At 36.6% G+C, this 19,797-nt stretch overlaps 1 long non-coding RNA gene and 6 other non-coding genes across 7 annotated transcripts; 6 read left to right on the top strand and 1 right to left on the bottom strand.

The window, feature by feature from the left end:
• The first annotated feature begins 2,586 nt into the window (after window positions 1-2,586).
• On the top strand, window positions 2,587-2,750 carry LOC135730897 (U1 spliceosomal RNA). Its single transcript, XR_010526110.1, has one exon. It is a non-coding gene; the product is annotated as a U1 spliceosomal RNA (small nuclear RNA).
• A 6,299-nt stretch (window positions 2,751-9,049) lies between these two features.
• On the top strand, window positions 9,050-9,240 carry LOC135730935 (U2 spliceosomal RNA). Its single transcript, XR_010526146.1, has one exon. It is a non-coding gene; the product is annotated as a U2 spliceosomal RNA (small nuclear RNA).
• A 1,389-nt stretch (window positions 9,241-10,629) lies between these two features.
• On the top strand, window positions 10,630-10,793 carry LOC135730914 (U1 spliceosomal RNA). The gene has a single exon (XR_010526126.1). It is a non-coding gene; the product is annotated as a U1 spliceosomal RNA (small nuclear RNA).
• A 2,061-nt stretch (window positions 10,794-12,854) lies between these two features.
• Window positions 12,855-13,045, top strand: LOC135730931 (U2 spliceosomal RNA). The gene has a single exon (XR_010526143.1). It is a non-coding gene; the product is annotated as a U2 spliceosomal RNA (small nuclear RNA).
• A 1,748-nt stretch (window positions 13,046-14,793) lies between these two features.
• Window positions 14,794-14,957, top strand: LOC135730910 (U1 spliceosomal RNA). Its single transcript, XR_010526121.1, has one exon. It is a non-coding gene; the product is annotated as a U1 spliceosomal RNA (small nuclear RNA).
• An 865-nt stretch (window positions 14,958-15,822) lies between these two features.
• On the bottom strand, window positions 15,823-18,909 carry LOC135730723 (uncharacterized). The gene is made up of 5 exons (XR_010526059.2): window positions 18,610-18,909; window positions 17,034-17,090; window positions 16,832-16,893; window positions 16,483-16,544; window positions 15,823-16,323 (listed from the first exon to the last, which is right to left on the bottom strand). It is a non-coding gene; the product is annotated as an uncharacterized lncRNA (long non-coding RNA).
• A 199-nt stretch (window positions 18,910-19,108) lies between these two features.
• On the top strand, window positions 19,109-19,299 carry LOC135730932 (U2 spliceosomal RNA). Its single transcript, XR_010526144.1, has one exon. It is a non-coding gene; the product is annotated as a U2 spliceosomal RNA (small nuclear RNA).
• Window positions 19,300-19,797: the final 498 nt, after the last annotated feature.

Below are 19,797 nucleotides of genomic sequence, written 5' to 3'. Positions count from 1 at the left end.
CCAACATGGATATTTTCACATTTTAATCCAAAATGCTGATTTTTTTTCTTGAGTCAACCTTTGCAATTGTAACTTAGTAATGTAACAAATAGGTAATTCAAATAATAAACAGGGCAGCTTAACTGGAAACATAAGATTAAAATCATCACATGGCTAGTATGAATTTCCACATGCCATGAAAAAGTCTGAATTCCAGCTGGAACCATAGAAGTTTTATATAATGTGTCTTGCATTTCCCAGGTGGCAATACAAACCATATCTTAACAAAGAGGATGATAATATACTGAATGTAGGGCTCAACGCAAATAATTTTTTATACTGACCCGGGCAGGCCAGTGGTTAATGTTTTTACCTGCCCTGCCAAAATGTTCACTGGCCCCAATAAAAAATGTCAATGTCACATATTTAAAAATAATAATTCAAAAGTCAAATATAATTGTAAAGGTTCCAAACTTTTTTGCTTTACATGTAAACTGACAGCAAATTTGTGCAAAATATTGCATCGTTTCTTTCGTAATGTTTTACAAGTAAATGTCTGCTTCCAATATGTTAAATAATATACATTGGTGAAAATATATTTTAGTGACTGGGGGTGAAGCACTGGCCCGATTGGGCAAGTGACAATACTTTTTACTGGCCCGAACATCTCACGCTTGCCCCTGGCCACCTGGCAGTCCTTTATGTTGAGCCCTGGAATGAACTGTGTTTTTTTGCTCATGCACTGCTCATGCATTATAAGTTCATAAGAGAACCACTGAGGCAACGTTCAATGAGATCATGGCTCTTTGCTCAGTTACTAAACGGCTTCATAACTTGGACTTATCCACATTATTTACTAGGAATGTAGCGATTCAATCGCGGTCCCCATTAAAAATGCCTGTCTGAAATAGATTCTGAATCGCAAGGCTGCGATTCTGTGTTTCATGCACAGCTTGTGCATGTACTACAGCATTTGGTCAGTAGGAAGTCCTTATCAATCTAAAATCATTGAGTCGGAGTCGTTTATAATGTGCATTTAAAAAAGCAACACTCGTTAAGCAAAATCATTCAAAATATTCTTTATTATCGTGAAAATACCTGAAACAATTTGAAGAACAGCGTATAAATATTCCTGTGTAGACATTTCCTGGAATAGTGTTTGCAATGATACTTCTTGTGTGGCACAAAGGGAGTTTCTGCATGAGAGCGCCCTCTGGCGTCATTCATTCAAATTCATTCATTGAGAAAACGCGCATTTGCACGGTTAATCGTTACACCCCTATTGTTTACTCTGCAGACAGAGTTCATTGTGCAAGTTGGTGGCCATTTGCTTATGTTTGGGCCTTGGGTCCGAGTCAAAGGTGAATGGCAAGCCTAAGGTGTGAACCCATTTCTATGATAATGAAATGCTCTGAGTAAGACAGTGGGTGAGCTGTTGATGGGATTAAGGGTTGGTAAACTGAAGGATTGGGAGTGGCAGGGTTACTTCCTTTCAATGCTTTGTTTAAAGTTGAATGCTTTGTTTTCCATTTAGGGGACTGCCCCCTAAAATGTGTATAAATTCAATATAGTGCTCTACTGTAAGTCAGGCTTGGTGATTGCAGCACCTGAGCTCTATGCTCTGATTTGAAGATCGCTTTCTGCAGTAAAGATTACTGCTCGAGGAAATCCAAGTCTCCTGGTCTTTGCTAAAAAAAAAGGTTTCCAATAGGGCTGTACGATATGACGAAAAGCCAGTAGCGCCTCACTGCAGAACGTGACATCCAGGGGGCGGGGTTGGATTTAGATCCAGGGGCGGAGCTGGATCCCGATCCACAGATCCCATTGGTCGGCAGTTTTACCACAAGACACGTCATACACGTGTTGCTGCGTTACCAGTTCCGCATTAAGTCGTAACTAAGTTATTATTTTGACATAAAAACTAACTTTACTTATGACTACAATAAGTGCCATTAGGGTGAAATGTACGTTTTTTGCTATAATGTTTTGGAGTAAAACATTTCGGGTAAGCCTACTATGAGTAATCTTACCACATGCAGTTTCAGACCTATTAATGGATACAGTATAAATATGCATAATTATTAAAATATATAGGCTATGGCATGTTATTTAGAAATTAATAAATTGAATGTTTATCTTGTATGGACTTTGAACTTGTTTTAACGAGTCTTTGCTTACAGCCATTAGGAAAGAAGTTTCCCTCGAGATGGTTTACTTTTTTTATTTGCTAATAAAAGATATCAAATACATTTTTTTTATATTTACTCGTATAGGAATAGCTGTGTTATAAGTGGTATAATGTACAAATAAATCCCTTCAGTGATATCAAACTGTCGGGAACGTGTCCGTACCTCTCCTTACACCTAACTGTGATACTTTCTAAATTATGAATCTTTCTCAACTATATTATTAATCAAACGTACACTTAAATTGATAAGAGCAATTGGCAACCACAGGTTGCAACTAATTGCGGGCTGCAACAACGCAAATATACTGCTTCATTTGGGGGAACAAAGTATATAAAATGGGAGGAGTTGGATCTAGCCTTATCATCATTGAAACTGATGTTCCCAAAAGTGACTTCCCTTCTGGGTCGATGTACAACTCATACTTACCTGGCAGGGGAGACACCATGATCAAGAAGGTGGTTCACCCAGGGTGAGGCTCAGCCATTGCACTCCGGCTGTGTTGACCCCTGCGAATTCCCCAAATGTGGGAATCTCGACTGCATAATTTGTGGTAGTGGGGGACTGCGTTCGCGCTCTCCCCTGATTTTGTTGTTTAAATACAGATTTGAACTATGCAGATTATTCAGTAGATAAACTATTTAGATTATTTAGTTTATTTTTTTCCTTATTTCTTTAATTTTTTTATTTTTTATTTGTTTTTTAACATTGAGAGAGAACTTCACATAGCAACATGAATCCACTTTTAAAGTCTTGCATTTTAGATTACCTTTATAGATGACACAAAAGATAATTCTAATAGTCTGTCAGTTTATGTAATTGTTTTAAACTTATTTAAGCATTAGAGCCCGAACGATATGGATTTTTGAGTGCCGATATTAACTCGAAAAAGCTGATTTATAAGCCGATATTTTGATTTTGAAAATAAACTGGGTATTAGACCCATTTCCTATAAACGGCACTTACACAACATTCAATAGCAAAATATCTGCCTGTTCTATGTATGTGGGCTGTATAAACCATTATACAGAAGCCTTAGATTACAGTCTCAATGAATAAACAATTGCACATCAAGAGTATATATATTGTTTAATGATTAAAAAACAGTCTGGTTTTAAACATTTAATACTTTTACTTACTTCCAGTTGAAGCTGGTTTTAACAGTCTGTGTACTGTAAATAAATTGTAATACATGTCCCCTCTGGTTTAATCATTTCTGACGCACCTACTGTAGTAACTGTAACTACATTTGCTCTCACAGACACATTCACAACCTTATCCTTTTTCGGATCAGCAAAAAAAGGTGGGAAAAATCTAATAACAAATAAAGAAATTACAAACATTTATAAAAAAGAACAAAGTTACTCATTAAGTAAGGTCTAAATTTAGCATTAGGTACAGAAATCGAATAACTAAATAATAACACTGTCTTTATTGTACGAATTATATATTATTACTTTTTTAGAGCCTTTAGAGCCGACTTAAGTAGGTTAACTGAGGTTACTGTCTCTTTAAGAACAAATAAGCAGACTGGTTTCTGATTCTATAATTCACTTAAGACATAAACAATTTTTTTATTAGAAATAGAATACTGTGAGATCATTTTGTGTGTATGTGCCCTGTCAAGAACAGAAAGATTTTATGTTGGCTTACTTTTTTAACATGTCTCTCCGTATGTGCACTACTGAGGACACTTAAACGCGTGCACACACACACCGGAGGGCGTATTCCAAACGGTGCTTCAGGAAGAAGATGCAGCCTAAACAGTCGCTTCAAATAAAATGTTACATTGTTTTTCATTGCTCTATTCAGCAAATGTATGTTAATTGACTACAGTATGAGACAGAGTAGCGCAACTCACTCTATAGTTCACACATGAGGAGTTCTGATCTTTGAAGGGAATTACGTCTGACTGGAGCTGGACCGGACACATTTAACCGCATGTGCGTACAGAAATCTGCTCACTTAGCGCCTTTTTGCTGTTAAATTGTTTTAAATCACTTGAATGTTAACATTTGCAAGCCTTAGAAACGTGTACAAATGATAAACTTTCCCTATTTACAGGGTTCCCGCGGGGTCTTAAAAAGTCTTAAAGTCTAAAATTCAGAAAGTTAAATTTAAGGCCATAAAAAGTCTTGAAAACGGCCAGATTTTCATCCTTGGTCTTAAATTTAATTAGCCCAAGTCTTACATTTCTTACCTCCGTTTATTCCCAAAAAGCGTTGTCCGCAAAAAATATAGTAATTTAAAATGCTGTAGAACTAGGGATGGGACGGTTAGAAAATTTCATATCATGAATATAGTGACCAAAGTTATCACGGTTATCAATATTATCATGGTTTTCTTAAATTGAGATGGAAATGTTCAAAAAGAACTGATACACACACTGAAAACATTTTAACAAGTTTTATTTTTGAAAATCAGCAAACAACAAATACAATTAGCAGCTATATGCACTTTTTTAAGCATAAACATTAAATCAGGGGTGTCCAGCCTATTTTGTGTGGCAATCTACTTTTAAAATGATAAAGCCGAAAAGACCTACCTGCTAAAAAACATTTTTTTTAACAAAACACTGTTACATTTTTTAATAACACTTTAAATGTGTGTTAGTAGGACTATCGCTATGTTGAATTTAGGGCTGTCACCATTACTCCATTCTTTTTGAGGAGTTAAAAAAATCCTTGTAGTACATGCCGAGTACTCCTTATAGTGGAATAGCGGAGATGCGGTTTTGATGAAATAAACTAGAAATGACAACATTATCAGAAGCATCTCTCTCTCTCGTTCGTTCGTTCGGTCGGTCGATCGATTGCGCACACATACGCCGTGCATGTGACTCCTGCATGAAGGCAAGAATGTGCATCCAAATTTCGTAAGTTAGACAACTCCGCTGCAGCGGGCAGGCATAAGATTTATAAAAACACACTTGAGAAGAAATGCGCAGCAACGCAAAAAGACTTGTTGCTAAAACCATAATGCCAATTTGGCACTTTGTTTTCCAAAGCTCGTGGAGGCGTGGAGCAGCATACACAGTTATTAACTTGTGTGATCTACCAGCATTGCATTTGCGATCGACTGGTCATATTGGACACCCCTGCATTAAATGAACATTAACATGGAGCCCTGAGATGTATGAACCTGTTTTAATGAACAGTACCTTAAATAAGAACATCAAATGCACATATAAGCAACGCATTAAAACAGTGCATCTGTTACTGCCTTCCGCCACGCCTTCTCGTGCAAAAACCAATGTTGCAAGCGCGCGCCTGTGTCAAGCTGATTCTGGCTGGACAGGATTTACCGCGAGTTTTCAAAATCACGGTAATCAAACACGGTTGTTATAATTACATTTTAAATGATAATACTAACCGTCAGGACATTTTATCATGGTTAATCGTGAAACCGATAATCGTCCCATCCCTATGTAGAACTAATCAGTGATGGAGGAAGAAGGTGTTTGATGGGCGGGCCGCTAAAAAGAAAAGTTCTGCACTTCACGCGTCACTGAATCACACTTCAATCCAGTTTTTAATCATTATTTTTTAAAGAGGATACAAATGTAGGCTATTATAATCCACGCAATTCATGCCATAAGCTATATTTCAGGTGTTGTGATCTGACTGTATACTGTAGGTTTGGCGAGAAACAAACCTTAAATGCAGTTTTGTATAAGCAAAAATCTTTTCTGTGTTAATTTAACCAACTAGCCCGTGGCTGAAACAGAGGACCCACAAGCGAAAAAATCAACACTGCTTTATTGAAAATCAACTTAAACAGTCAGGCCGTTGAGTCCCGAGCCACCAACGATGAGTCAACTTCAGTGTTACACAGTTTTCACTTAGGAAGCTTTTGTATATAACGTATGGGTGGTGAAAGTGTAAAACATGTTAACAAGGCACATATCAGCAGCTGACCATACTGATCTTCCCATATTAGTGGATTTTATTTGTCAAAAAAAAGATATAATAAAAATAAAAAATATTATGTTTTGAGATTTTCTGAGATCATTGTCGCGTTGGTCTTAAATTTCACTCATAAAAGTCTTAAAAAGGTCTTAAAAAGTCTTAAATTTGACTTGGTAAAACCTGCAGCAACCCTGATTTAAATTTGCATGATCCGCGAATCACTTGCGAGCCGAACTGCAGATAACGGATCAACTGCGATCCGTCACAGCACTATATGAACTTAATCTACAATCATTTCACATGACGAACGACAGACTCGCCGTCAAAACAGTACATCAAATGCCGCCCGGGTGTAATGCTCTGCCACTGGCTGATAGCTTCTGTAGTGAATTTCTGGCGCTGTTGTCAACTGGGGAGTTGCAGACCTCCCTCTGGTGGGCAAACTATGCAACACTCATAACGTGAGTGAAGCATGAAACTCTGTTTCTCATGTTTATCGGCCGATATAAACGCAGATGCTGATTTAACTGCAATTAGCTCATATCGGCCATTAATATCATCCGGCAGATATATCTGTCGGGCTCTAGTAAGCATATGGACTAAATAAAACATTGCTGCCATTACCATTCAATTAATTGACATTTCTTAGAATTGCATTGGCCAGTTAAGTGAAAAATAGGTTTTATTGCAATTACTTATTTGTCCATTTGCTATCTTGATGCATTGTATCACCATTCTATTATAAGTGTTTCTTCCTTCTTGTGAATGTTTTGTGATGACTTTAGGTTAATTGTTTAACTCCTAAAAAATTGTTCGTGTTTAGAGAATCATTTTCATTCTAGTGTCCATACAGCCTTCTAGTCTTTATTGCAGAAACTTCTGGCATTTTTAAACTTAAATTATTCTTGCACAAAATGTGATCAAGGGTGATCTAGACTTTTCAATTAACACTTGCAAGAGACATTTAAGATGAAAATAATGGGTAATGATTAGGGCTGTCAACTTTAGTCGTTTAGTCGACTAATCGGTCGATGCCGTCTTGGTCGACTGACATTTTTATTGGTCGACCAGTTGCATAATTAATTTATTTTCCCCAAAAAATAAATTTTCATTGATTTACTCCTTGATATTTATTCCTTTATAAGCAATTAAATATTACTGTATTCTAAATATAATTAGCCCATGTTTTATCCCAAACTTTAAATGCTTTAATTAAACGCCACAGTTTAGCGCACCACGTAGAACACTCTGAAACTGCACCTGTGGCTGGCTGCACTGCTACTTCGCTCAGAAAGGAATACAGGTAGTTCTACTGTATTCATTCAGTTCAAACACTACCTGTTTTGGCTTTAGTCAGCAAAATGTCCAAGAAATCTAAATCTTTTGTCTGGCTGCATTTTACAAAAAAGGTCACGGAGTTTGAGTTCGCCTGCTCACAAGGTTTGCATAAAGTAAATGATACAGTCTATTTTTTTGTCAATTCTTTCATTCGAATAGTAAATAAAATAGAACAATAAAATAATTAAAATGAAAGTCTCTCCTGATTGTGTTCCAAATTATTAACATTTATGTATTTTAGGCTATAAGTAAATTGCAGATTAAGTTTTGTTTTTGTAAATCCTCAGACATTATTTTTACCACTTACTGAAGTTTTGCTTTATAGAAAGCATTTTTTTAAAAGTGAATTTCGTTTTGTATAAATTGTTTCTTTATTTTAATAAATGTTTCATCAACCAACTGCATTTATTTAATAAATAAAAAGCAAATATAGTAGACAATATAATAACCGCGCATGGAGGCGCCGGCACGGCACGTTCACTTGCATTGCATTGTTAACTAGAACACACCTCATTATAAATTAATAAAACTCCGCGTATCCCTATATGCCTCATACATCAGCATAAAATATCTTTGCTGTATTCGTTCTAGAAGATGACAAGGGCTTTCTCACACACAGTGAGTTAGACCCGCCTTGGCCGGTGCGTCTTTTTACGCATTCTTAAGGTGCCTATTGTATCCATTAGTTTTATCGGGTGCAGTCTATAAGACAACATTCCGCATACAACGGGCTTAGATTTGGAAATATATTACATCTACATTTCAGTGGTAACAGATACGGTGACCATCTTCTTTCTTTATTGTAGCACTACCTCAAACTAAAGCGGAGTCTCTTCGCAGCTGTCATTTTCTTAAATGAGCTTCGGTAATGTTTCAAATGTGCTTCTAACGCTAGACAAATGCCTTTATTTTCAACACGATCACCTCGTACCCAAACCATTTCGAAACTAAGGAGCCATTTGTCCTCCGATTCGGCGTTTGCTGGACTTATTTATTTGTACAGTTGACGCGTTTGAAAATAGCCTAAATAATGTAACAAAACGAAAATAAACCTATGGTCCATCCTACTATACAGCCTATTATTATTAGGATTGTTTTAGGCTATTTTTGTATGTGTTTGTGTGTGTGTTTGTTTTAAAACACCTAGATCGGCTGGACAAAAGTTTACCCACAGCTTCAAATTAAAGAAGAATATACAGCTTGTATAAACGAGAGCTTTAGGAGTTTTCATTATTTGGCAGTTTTAGCAGTTATATTTTTTGTAGCGTGCGGGTGTGGTCAGGAGCGCGATTGTGACTGTCACTATAGACCTAGTACAGAGCTCCTCACTTTGCAGTTAAAAAATCACTTAATTTTCAAAGAATTGTGTTATTATAGTTTTATGTATTATTATTGATGTTTTTTCGTTGTTGTTTTATAAATTTTCTATGACAATTGTTTAATACATGTTCAATCAAAATGCAAAAAAATTGCGTCTTTTTTTATTTTTAGTCGACTAATCGATGCGCAGGACAGGACTTTGGTCGACTAAGCATTTCTTTGGTTGACTACAGCTCTAGTAATGATAATGGTACCCCATACCGTCCTTCAATTTACTGTTTTAGAGAATGTGGTCCCTACTTCGGACCATTTGTGGGTATCGCTTCTCGGCCTTTTGGCTAAGATCAAGTGTAGTATCTGTTCTTATCAGTTTAATATCTGATACGTCCCCTACCCGGGGACCATATATTAAATTGATTTTTGGAATTGGGAGATGGAATAGGGGCTTGCTCCGTCCACTCCACGCATCGACCCGGTATTGCAGTTCTTCTGGGAATGGTGCACCCCCCTAATTTTGTGAAAAGAAGAACTGCTATATAGCTTAGAGATTTTTCAAACAAATCTTTGGATGGTGTGTGAATGTTCTCCAGTGTCTCCAAATGGCTCCAACATGGATATTTTCACATTTAATCTAAAATGCAGATTTTTTTTCTCGAGTCAACCTTTGCAATTGTAACTTCGTAATGTAACATAAGTAATTCAAATAATAAACAGGGCAGCCTAACTGGAAACATAACATTAAAATCATCACATGGCCAGTATGAATTTCCACATGCCGTGAAAGTCAAAATTCCAGCTGGAACCATAGAAGTTTTATATAATGTGTCTTGCATTTCCCAGGTGGCAATACAAACAAAATCTTTACAAAGAGGAGGATGATATACTGAATGTAGGGCTCAACGCAAATTTTTTTTATACTGACCTGGTCGGTCAGTATATTAAAAAATATTACTTGCCCTGCCAAATTTTTCACTGGCCCCAATAAAAAATGTCAATGTCACATATTTAAAAATATTTCAAAAGTCAAATATAATTGTAAAGGTTCCCAACTTTTTTGCTTTACATGTAAACTTACAGCAAACTGTGCAAAATATTGCATTGTTTCTTTCGTCATGTTTTACCCAAGTAAATGTCTGCTTCCAAGATGTTTTAATATATATTGATGAAAATATATTTAGTGACTTGAAGTGAAGCACTGGCCTGATCAGGCAAGTGACAATACTTTTTACTGGCCCGAACGTCTCTCACGCTTGCCCCGGGGCACCGGGGAGTCCTTTATGTTGTACCCTGGAATGAACTGTGTGTTTTGCTCATGCACTGCTCATGCATTATAAATTTATAGGAGAACCACTGAGTCAACCTTCAATGAGATCATGGCTCTTTGCTCAGTTACTAAACAGCATCAGTACCTAGACTTATTCACATTGTTTACTCTGCAGACAGGTGGCCATTTGCTTATGTTTGGGCCTTGGGTCCGAGTCAAAGGTGAATGTCAAGCCTAAGGTGTCAACTCATTTATATGATAATGAAATGGTCTGAGTGAGACAGTGGGTGAGATGTTGATGGTATTAAGGGTTGGTAAAACTGAAGGATTGGGAGTGGCAGGGTTACTTCCTTTCAATGCTTTGTTAAAGTTGAATGCTTTGTTTTCAATTTAGGGGACTGCCTCCTATAATTTGTGTAAAAATAATGTAGAGCTCTACTGTAAGTCAGACTTGGTGACTGCAGCGCCCGAGCTCAATGCTCTGATTTGAAGATCGCTTTCTGCAGTAAAGATTACTGCTCAAGGAAATCCAAGTCTCCTGGTCTTCACTAAAAAAGTTTCCAACAGTATGAGTTATCATCGTTGAAACTGATGTTCCCTAAAGTGACTCCCCTTCTGGGTCGATGTACAACTCATACTTACCTGGTAGGGGAGACACCATGATCATGAAGGTGGTTCACCCAGGGCGAGGCTCAGCCATTGCACTCCGGCTGTGTTGACCCCTGCGAATTCCCCAAATGTGGGAATCTCGACTGCATAATTTGTGGTAGTGGGGGACTGCGTTCGCGCTCTCCCCTGATTTTGTTGTTTAAATACAGATTTGATTTGTTCAAAGCTCTTTCAGCTCATGAAGTCTGTGGTTTGAAGATTTTTGTATGCTTTTAACAAGAAATGTTTGTTAATTGTAATTTATTTAGTGTATTTAGATTCTTTATTTTTATAAAACACAGGGTGCCCCTAAACCCTCACTCTGAATCTTTAGTTTAGTTCACAATTATTAAATTAATATGTTGTTTTCTTGTAAGCCCCTGATCTTTACCGTGCTTACCAATGACTGCTAACCAATGTGCAGGTCCAACCTGTTCATAAAGTTTGAGGACGACACAACTGTGGTGGGTCTCATCAGAAACAATTATGAGACAAACTACAGAAATGAGGTTGACCAACTTACCAGATGGTGCAGTGACAACAATCTCTCTCTAAACGTAGAAAAAAAAGGAGATTGTAGTGGACTCCCGGAGAGCCTACAGCCAACACCTTCTTCTGACCATCAACAACATTGCTGTAGAGAGGGTGAGCAGCACCAAGTTCCTGGGTGTACATATAACAGAGGACCTCTCCTGGACCACCAACACTGCATCACTGACTAGAAAGAGGTTCCAGAACCTCCAGGCCCGAATCACAAGGCTGAAAACGGCTTCATCCACCAGGATGTTGGGAAGCTGAACTCTCTCCTCTCCCTCCTATCTGTCCTCAAAAAATGCAACAAACTGTAGCATCCCCCCCAAATTGCACAAACAATTAATCACACTTTGCACCAGCCTTTTCAACATAAATGCTGCTATCCAGCTTACAACATCATTGGTTACACTATGTAAATATACGGAGTATAGACACTATTCTTATGTGCCGAAAATGTCTGCATACTATTATATACTATTGTATATTTATTTTATATTTCTTGAAACTTTTTGTTGCTGCTGTTGTTGTTGTTGCCGTTTTACACTGCAGGGATTGAGGGAACGATATTTCTATACTCTGTCAATTCTACTGAATGTGCCAGACATACAATAAAGTTAACTTTGATATTTATCTTTATAAATCTTTGAATTTTGCACATGACAATAGTTTTAGTCATTTAGTATGTTGAATTGTAACACTGATTTGACCAATTAATGGTTTAGATTATTAGGTTTGTTTATTTCCTTACTTTTTGTATTTTTTATAGTTAACTTCACATAGAATCAATCCACTTTAAAGTCCTACATTTTAGATTTCCTTTATAGATGACACGATAGAAAATTCTAATAGTCAGTCAGTTTATGTAATTGTTTTAAACTTATGTAAGCTTGTGGCCTAAATAAAACCTTGCTAAATTATTTTAATTTCACTGTATTAAAGCAACACTATGTAGTTTCCATGTAAAAATGACTTACAGCTCCCCCATGTGGTTGAAAAGCGCAACAGTGCCTGGTATCAGACACTCTTCTGCAGGCAGGGGGAGGGGCGGGGCTGTGTTTCCTACCCTCCACCGCCACTTTCAGAGTGTGCTTGTAGCAGCTAGGAGGCTGCTGAGCTTGCAGCAACAGTACAATTTGTCCAGTTAAAAGTTGTTCTATCCCTGAAATAATTTTAGAGACATTATTTAAAGGTTAAAAAACTACATAGTGTTGTTTTAACAAAAAATATTTAAAATTTAAATTGAATGCCATTACATACCATTCAATTAATTGACATTTCTTAAACTAACTTAGTTGGTTAGTATTGCATTGGCCAGCTAAATTGATTGAAAAATGTTTTATTGCAATTACTTATTTGTCCATTTGCTATTGTCTTAATGCATCGTCTCATTATTCTATTCAAAGTGTTTCTTCATTCTTGTAAATGTTTTATGACTTAAGGTTATTTGTAACACTGGGAGAAGCATTTTAGGGTCTACACAGCGTTCTAATCTTTATTAAAGAAACATCTGGAATTTTAAACTTGAATGTATCTTCCAAGTGTTAATAGGAAAGTACAGATCACATTTTGTACAAGGATATTTTAAGATGGAAGTAATGGAGAATAAAAACAGTCCTATACCATCCTTCTATTTACTGTTTGAAAAAATGTGGTCCCTACTTCGGACCATTTGTGGGTATCGCTTCTCGGCCTTTTGGCTAAGATCAAGTGTAGTATCTGTTCTTATCAGTTTAATATCTGATATGTCCCCTACCCGGGGACCATATATTAAATTGATTTTTGGAATTGGGAGATGGAATAGGGGCTTGCTCCGTCCACTCCACGCATCGACTCGGTATTGCAGTACTTCTGGGAACGGTGCACCCCCCCCAAATTTTGTGAAAAGAAGAACTGTGTGTTTCTTAGAAATTTTTTAAACAAATCTTTGTATGATCTGTAAATGTTCTCCAGTGTCTCCAAATAGCTCCAACATGGATATTATCACATTGTAATCCAAAATGGATTTTTTTTCCTCGAGTCAACCTTTGCAATTGTAACTTAGTAATTTAACAAATAAGTTATTCAAATAATAAGCAGGGCAATGGCAATACAAACAAAACCTTTACAAAGAGGAGGATAATATACTGAATGCAGGGCTCAAAGCAAATAATTTTTTATACTGGCCCGGGCAGGCCAGTGGTTTAATGTCTTTAGTGCCCTGCCAAAATGTTCACTGGCCCCAATAAAAAATGCCAGTGTCACATATTTAAAAATAATAATTCAAAAGTCAAATATAATTCTAAAGGTTCCCAACTGTTTTGCTTTACATGTAAACTGACAGCAAACTGTGCAAAATATTGAATTTTTTCTTCCGTCATGTTTTACCCAAGTAAATGTCTGCTTCCAAGATGTTAAATAATATACATTAGTAAAAATATATTTTAGTGACTGGGGGTGAAGCACTGGCCCGATTGGGCAAGTGACAATACTTTTTACTGGCTCGAACATCTCTCACGCTTGCCCCGAGCCACCAGGAAGTCCTTTATGTTGAGCCCTGGAATGAACTGTATTTTTTGCTCATGCATTATAAGTTCATAAGAGAACCACTGAGGCAACGTTCAATAAGATCATGGCTCTTTGCTCAGTTACTAAACAGCTTCAGAACTTGGACTTATTCACATTGTTTACTCTGCAGACAGAGTTCATTGTGCAAGTTGGTGGCCATTTGCTTATGTTTGTGCCTTGGGTCTGAGTCAAAGGTTAATGGCAAGCCTAAGGTGTGAACCCATTTCTATGATAATGAAATGCTCTGATTGAGACAGTGGGTGAGATGTTGATGGGATTGAGGGTTGGTAAAACTGAAGGATTGGGAGTGGCAGGGTTACTTTCTTTCAATGCTTTGTTTTCCATTTAGGGGACTGCCCCCTAAAATGTGTATAAATGTAAAGTAGGGCTCTACTCTAAAGGGCGATTTATAGTCGTGCGTAGGTCCTACGGCGTAGCAGCGATGGCGTAGGTTCCGCGTCGATTTTCATTTATACTTGTGCGTCGCCGTCCGCGTTGACGTGCAAACACGCGAAACCGCTGGTTGGCAGTAATCACGCGTGTAACCACAGTAGCAGCAGAAGTCGTCACAGAAGAAGCAGCTAAGCAAGTTAACCCTCAAACGAAGAAGAAATAGCAACTTGTTGTGTATAATTTGAGAAGACCAGCAATGATGGAAGTAAATAAACAGCGACGTATGTTGCAGTTTGAGTTAAATCACTCCTCAACTTGGCTCATCTTTGTTTTCACTGTCTCAAACGGAAATACCTATGACGCAGTTTTTTTACCTGACGGGAGGGGTTCTGGTGGACCAATCGCAGCGCTTGCGGTCCGCGTAGAGCCGACGCGCTGTTAGAAATTTTGTGAGGTGCGTGTCAGGCTACGAGGACCTACGCACGACTATAAATCGCCCTTAAGTCAGACTTGGTGACTGCAGCGACCGAGCTCTATGCTCTGATTTGAAGATCGCTTTCTGCAGTAAAGACTACTGCTTGAAGAAATCCAAGTCTCCTGGTCTTCGCTAAAAAAAGGTTTCCATCATTGAAACTGATGTTCCCTAAGGTGACTCCCCTTTAGGGTCGATGTACAACTCATACTTACCTGGCAGGGGAGACACCATGATCATGAAGGTGGTTCACCCAGGGCGAGGCTCAGCCATTGCACCCTGGCTGTGTTGACCCCTGCGAATTCCCCAAATGTGGGAATCTCGACTGCATAATTTGTGGTAGTGGGGGACTGCGTTCGCGCTCTCCCCTGATTTTGTTGTTTAAATAAAGATTTTAACTATGTAGATTATTCAGTTTATTTATTTTCTTAATTTTTGTATTTTTTATTAATTTTTAACATTGACAGATAACTTAACATGGCCACATGAATCCACTTTTAAAGTCCTAAATTTTAGATTACCTTATAGATGACACAATAGATAATTCTAATAGTCAGTCAGTTTATGTAATTGTTTTAAACCTATGCAAGCATATGGACTAAACAAAACATTGCTGCCATTACCATTGAAGTAATTGACATTTTTCTTAGTATTGCATTGGGCAGTTAAGTTGATTGAAAAATGGGTTTTATTGCAATTACTTATTTGTCCATTTGCTATCTTGATGCATTGTATCCTTTTTCTATTATAAGTGTTTCTTCCTTGTAAATGTTTTGTGATGACTTTAGGTTAATTGTTTAACACCTAGAAAATTGTGTCCGTGTTAAGAGAATCATTTTCATTCTAGTGTCCATACAGCCTTCTACTCTACACTGTTAACGATTTCCCTGTATTTTTACAGTACGGTACTGGCAGCACGGTTGCCAGTAAGTTACTGTATTTTGGTTTTACAGTACTGTACTGTAATACCATTTTACAGTACACAAACTAGTACTGTATAGTTACAAAGCAGTACTGTACTGTAATTTTACAATATTTTATTACAGTAGTCTATTTTTACAGTAATTTACTGTAATGTCTATATTGACCCATAAATACTATTTATTACTTATTACAGTTAATACAATAATATTATATAAAATAGCTAGATATTTAGGTTTAAATCTATAGTTATTAATATGGTAAAAATGCTATCCTTGACATGACATAATGAATTAAAAGGCAATCCAAGCAATGTTTGTATCAAAATTTTATTTAAAAAACATTTAATCGAAACAAAACATATTTAAAACAAGATTTTAAACAATAATAAACATATAATCAAGTAACATAAAATAAAATCAACAAGTATAAACAAGTTTGGAGACCCCTGCTGTAACATATTTAACTCTGGCAAATAGAACACTCTTCCATAGTTTGAAGTTTTCAGTTTAAAGTCCATCATCGACTAAAAGGTAACATTTCACTGTGGTAAAAAGAACACTGGCTCATAGTTTTAAATATTCTACTTGAATTTCATTTAACACTAAAAATAAATGCATTAAACTGTGGCAGACAGACCACAGTGGCCTTTACTTTGAAGTCGTCCATTCGAACTCAATCAGGGACTGCATGAAGCTGTTCACATGGGGGTTAATGGCCACAGCTTTTCTCTGCACCAAGTTCCTTGTCTTTTTGCTTGCTCCTTGTCTGGATGTGCACTTTTTCCCATCTTTGGAATTAATTATATCCAGAAACCTGTTAGAAATATCATAAACATTAAGTCAACAAATATAAGATAGAAAAAGATTCTTAAAAAACTAAACTCAGCCTTGAATTTACTCCTATTCTGAAACCTTTTGCTCTTATTCTACTGTTCCACACCTAATTACATTAAAATACAGAAGATTCACTTACAGCTGAACAAACTCTTTCCTCAATGGACAGCATCCACATGGATCATGTCATGATTGAATGTCCTGAACAGAAAGTACAATTGTTACTGATTTGGACACAACTTTTTATTCTGAAAACAAAATCTTTTGTCAATAAAGTCCAGGGACACCTCTGCTAAATAAATACAACTATTAAATTAAATTTCTTATAACCAAAGTCTGAATATTTCTGTTTGTATATTTCTACATGGCAAACTAAGACAATTGTGTACATGTTGTGTATGGTCGTGTTACAGTGTTGTGTGTGGGAATTGTGAATGAGTGTATACATGGGTATTTAAAGAAACTGTAGTGGTAAAGTGCAAACTTACCGAACAATGTGCTTGGTGTGTGTCTGGTGTCACCCGTTGTGCCTCCACATCTGCCTTAACTCCTGAAAAGTGCAATGACACTCATGTAAACTACAAATAAAAAGTGATCAGCACATTCCTGTGTACTTTTACATGTGACGTGAAAGCATTTAATATTGCAGTCAAAAAATACATGACTTGTAACTGTACATCATGTACTTGCCTGGTGCCTTTAAAGATGATCCATCTTACCCAATCCGACTTACAAGCAATGGTAAGACTGTAAAAAAGACAAATGTTACAAAATCTGTTAGCCATAGAAATAAGTAGACATTGTGAAGGAAATGGTAAAAGAAAACTTAGTAACACTTTACTATAAGAGTTTATTCCTTAACATTTGGTAATGCCTTAGCTAATATGAACTAACAATGAACAATATATTTTACAACATTAATAATATTTGAAAATGTTCATTGTGCAGAGACAAAGTGATTGATTTAAAAATGTATTAAGTGTTTAAATCTAATATCATGCTATGCTAACAAATAAAACATTACTGTAAGTGTTAAGTTGTAAAACATTTTATATATATATATATATATATATATATATATATATATATATATTAGTTGTTATATTATATATAAATATCTAAATAAGTCTTTTTTAATTATTATTCTATAACATCTTGTCTACAGAAAATCTCTGAAAATGTCTCGTTTACTGCAGAAAATAGCGATTTATAGTGACAAGGTAAAAGGACTGTCCCTTTAATGTTTTACCCGGACGGCTGCGGTGTAACACTATTTCACGCAAAGTTTTTTAACAAGTTAGTAGCTAGCTGCTCACTTTAAAGATAAACATGATCGCCTAAATCTGAGCAATCCTGGTGATGCCAGTTTCCTACACGATGTTATAATGGACTATTTTACATCCAGAGTTGAAGGATCAGATGACAGAGACGAGAAGACAAAGGTACGTAAATGCGGAGCCCATTCTCTTTTCGTGCATTGATTTGATGCGTTTTGGAAACTTATATACAGCGTGTAATGCATCTGAAGTGGTGGAAACAATATGCCATAAAAATGTATTGGACAACTTACTGGGCGTGTAAAACGCTTAAGAGAAGATATTCTCTGCTTTTGCTGATATAACGTAATATAATAACAACAACAATAAGCGCGGCAATCCCTTTCGTTCATCTGATATTAAGATGAGCCCAGGTCTGAATTATATTTGGTCGAAGTTAAAGCTGCGATGAGTTCGATGCATGTATCCAGTTAAATATGAGGTTTCTTGTTTTCACTTCTGTGGAGTAACTAGTTCGGTACTATGCTGTGTACGGGGTGTCAAGTCCTATCTGTTTACAACCACGAGTCAGCCTTGCCAAACAGTCGAACTTAATACTTTTCTCTGACGCTAACGTTAACTGAACGGATGAAACGCCGAGATAAACGACCGTTATGCTGGGACCGCAAGACCGCGCTGGCGGGTTGTCTTTGTCCATTTCGTTAAAAATAGTTTCATTGTCACCACACTTTCAACACAATATAAACTCAACAAACCGTCATAATTTAGTTAAAACAACCCTATATTCATTAAAAAAAGGTGTAAAGCGAGTTAAAGCAGCGGTAGACATCTGTGTGTAACGTGAGCTTACTTTCTGAGGGAGATTGAAACTTTGTTGGCGACCGTTTTTCTCTCTCATTGCACGTTTAAAACAATATTGTGACAAACTATTGACAACATTCTTAAACTAAAAATTAAGTTTTCATGAAACAGAAATATTTCAAACTTACCGAACTGACAGAAATCAATCGTCCTCCTTCAGCTGCAGCCAAGAGTTGTGCGCTCCCTCTGTCTGTGTGATTTGACGTTGGCGCACTTTCTCTGATTATTGCAAGTACACCTGGCACATTACAGCAATGGCTACAGCAAGGTTACATCAAGACCAAAATATACTGTAAAATGTTCCCGCTCAAACAAATTTACCCAGAATGCATTATGAACTGCAGTACTGTACTGTAATGTACACATACAGTATAGTACTGTGGATTTTTACAGTACAGTGCTGCTAAATCTACAGCGACATCTAACAGTGTATATTATAGAAACTTGTGGCATTTTTAAACTTAAATGTATCTTGCAAGTCTTAATCGGAAAGTCTAGATCACCCTTGATCACAATTTGTGTAAGAATATTTTAAGATGGAAAATAGCAAAAATATAAACAACACTATACCATCCTTCTATTTACTGTTTTAAAGAATGTGCTCCCTACTTCGGACCATTTGTGGGTATCGCTTCTCGGCCTTTTGGCTAAGATCAAGTGTAGTATCTGTTCTTATCAGTTTAATATCTGATACGTCCCCTACCCGGGGACCATATATTAAATTGATTTTTGGAATTGGGAGATGGAATAGGGGCTTGCTCCGTCCACTCCACGCATCGACCCGGTATTGCAGTATTTCTGGGAATGGTGCACCCCCCTAATGTGGTTAAAAGAAGAACTGTATTGTAGTTGGGGTTGTGATGTTGGGTGTCTTTTTATTCCATGGTGGTGGTTACGCATACAGGTTAACTATCAGGTTGTTGGGATATATTAATATGCATTAACGAATGCATGATTTTATGTAGACCCTAATTGATTATGTAGCTAAAATCAGAAAAATAATAAGGATCTTTTGTGAAACAACCCAACTTGCAAACTTTTTACATGTTATTTATTTATCAACACACATATTTGTGTAACTTTTTATATTCCGTAAACGTTTACTGTTTTATATATTTTAAATAGAAAAGTTTATTTTTTAAATGGACTCTGCTTACATATAAAACACATGTTACGATTTCAAACAGAGCATACGTAACATTAAAAGGTTACTAAAATTTTGTACAAGGCATATTAAAGCCTACTATGTCCTCCAGGATTTTGTAGGAGGGCCATTTGAATCTCTTAAAAAGTGTTTTCCTGTATCATTTTATTTA

This window comes from Paramisgurnus dabryanus, chromosome 2, assembly GCF_030506205.2.
Source record: "Paramisgurnus dabryanus chromosome 2, PD_genome_1.1, whole genome shotgun sequence".
In the NCBI taxonomy this organism is placed as follows: Eukaryota; Metazoa; Chordata; class Actinopteri; order Cypriniformes; family Cobitidae; genus Paramisgurnus; species Paramisgurnus dabryanus.
Note: the sequence above shows the minus strand (reverse complement) of the source record. Positions and strands in the feature narration are given on the sequence as shown.